The following is a 2737-nucleotide window of genomic DNA, read 5'->3' as shown; positions in this document are numbered from 1 at the left end:
CCTTTTGAAGAAAGAAGTATTCTCACAAAGGTGCTCTCTATAGTAGTTGAACCATTGGTTCTTCTTGAGAATTTTCCAGGTTGGTCTCTATAGCAACTATTTTCCCAAAATCTGGTAGCTCTTCACAGCTGGACTACATTCCCCAGCTTCCTTTGCAGTTTGATGTGGCCATGTGACTAAGTTTTAGTCAATGGAATGTATATGCCATTTCCTGGCCAAAGCTTTTAACAAGTGGATGTGTCCCCATCCCCTCTCCCAATGCTTTCTGTCCCCTTCCTCCATTTGATGCTGACCTTGAGGCCCTAAGGAATAGTGGAGACTCACATGGGAAGAGCCTGGATCACTGAATCACATGTGGAGGAGAACTGCCCACTGACAGGAATCATTTGCCTAAGACTTCACCCAAGGGAGAAATAACCTTCTTTTGTGTTTGTTCCACTGTACATTTTGGATTTTATTCTTGACTAACACGCTCTTTACAGACAAAATACAACTTGATTTTTGTCTTCCATCATCCCTTATAAGTGTCAACAGATGGTAGGTAATCTTTCTTGGGATTAAAACACTAAGAGGCTCTAAGACTCTTCTGCCTCTTCTTATGTAACAGTCCAAAAACAGCTTCAAGTCATATACACAATTTCAGATCTGTAGTTAGATTGTCCAGTCCAGTGTATCTTCAAGACCCTGAGTTTGATTTAATGTGAAATCTTCTCCTCTCCCGAATTCAGGATTGCTTCAGCCTAGATGCCTATAGAGGGAAGGAGGGGGTGATTTTGGCTTATTTCTTAACCTTGGGTTTTTTTCCCACCCCCACCCCCACCCCCCATCTTCAGCTGCTGTTTCAGATCAACTAGTGGTTCAAGAGGTGGAGAGAGTAGGGGATTGGTTTGAACAATGTTTAGTGATTTTGAGTTGTGGAGATAAACTAACTAGATCAGGGCTACTGTAGTGGAAACTACATAGCACCAAATGAAGCAGAACTTTGGCGATTAGTTACTTAATTTGACATATAGACAAGAGAGTGTAGATCTAGACAATTTAGGATTTTTAAGTAGATTTTCTGAATTATTGGTTTGATATATTTCCAGATCTGAGTAAAGAATCACCATTCATTCACTAGGTTGTGTAGAAATGGCCCAAACTGGTCCCCTGCAAAAGTGGCTGGTATGAAAGCATTTCTCCAAAGGTAATGAGGATACATTGCCTTGAACTGGTTCACCCAAATTACCCCCATCATCTTCCCTAGATTGTAGACTAGACTCACTCTCAGGAAATGAGTTCCTATTTTTTTGGCCCTTTCCAATACTAGGAACTGGGCCCACTCCGTCCTGAAGTTCTGTTATGCATTCCACTTCTCTTATGGAAATCAAAGCAGCTAAGTCAGATAGTTAGAAAGCCTGCCAGACTCTCTGGCATTTTTGAGACACTGGCATCCCCCTTTATAACCAGTGCCAAGACATTCAGGCCAAACTTGGGGTCACCAGGTGGGGAGAAAGCCTGTCCGACCACAGCATGCCAAATGCAGAAGTGTTAATGATGCAGTTAACTTTGTCTGTGGATACTGCTCGACTATAAGATTTTAGGCCTGTCTACATGCTGATAAAGGAAAAACTTCAATCCTTCATCGGGTTATTTCCAAATATCTAGATATATGGTAGTGAGTGGATCAGTTAGCCAGATGACATCTTCCTGCTTACAAACAGTTGCTTGGCATTACACAGACCTAATTAAGTGTGCATGTTATTGAGTGGCATTCTCTGAGCAAAGAGCTATAGCACAGGATGTGGGTAGATAAAAAGCATTGAAATCTAAGTGAGACTCATCTAAACTTGGAAACCTGCTTACCATTGTGAGCCAGGAGGGATTTCAGATGTCCACAGATAACAAACAAATCAGTCTGGAAATTAGCCTGGTCTTTGGAAAGAATGGTAGATTGGGTTAAATATTGAATTATCCCTCATGGATGACCACTTGATCCACTTTCTCTAGATTGTGTCCAATCTTCTAATTCGCTTTTTCAAGTATACAGTTGGTTATATTCGTCATCATGCACTTTCTGGGAACAGTCGAAGTGGAAAGGGACTTACATTCAAAAGAAGAGGTAGTGGGTCTCTTTAATGAAACATATTATTCTGACAGTGAGGGCTGTTAGACAATGGAGTGGGAATAGAAGAGTGTGATATACAGTTCCCTTGTGTAGCACTTTGAATACTAGATCTTTTCTAATTTACCTGAGCAGAAATGGATGAGTACTAGACTAGAGAGAGGGGCATGTCCAAGATGACTTCTCAAGACCCCTTTTTTTCCTTCTTTTTTGCTTTTGGCTTCTATACTTTTCTGACAACAGCTGTACCTGTAAAATGTGTCAGATTCAGTAGCAGGGTCAGGGGCTGCTGTCACTTGGCAGACTTCAACAACATGACCCTGGCAAAGACTTTGGAATAAAAACATCAGGAAAATAAACACTCAATGCTCCATCGCCAGAGGACCGGCTGGGAGCTGTCAGGTTGAAATACTAGTCTATTTGGGAAGGGAAAGACCAGGAGCAAGGCCTCCAACACTCCTCTCCTCCTAGAAAATACCCCTCAAGCAGCAGAACTGATGCCAAACACATCAAATTAATTAAGAAAAGAGATAGGAGAGGTATTAAGGCTGAGCTTCTACCCTAGCCAGTCTGTCAGTCAACACCCCTATCAGGAACAAGGCACTTCCCGCAATGGGAGAGGAGACACCACAA

The sequence above is a fragment of the Balaenoptera borealis genome, assembly GCF_965194805.1.
Source record: "Balaenoptera borealis genome assembly, chromosome: 13".
NCBI classification, from domain to species: domain Eukaryota; kingdom Metazoa; phylum Chordata; class Mammalia; order Artiodactyla; family Balaenopteridae; genus Balaenoptera; species Balaenoptera borealis.
This window is presented reverse-complemented; position numbering follows the sequence as displayed.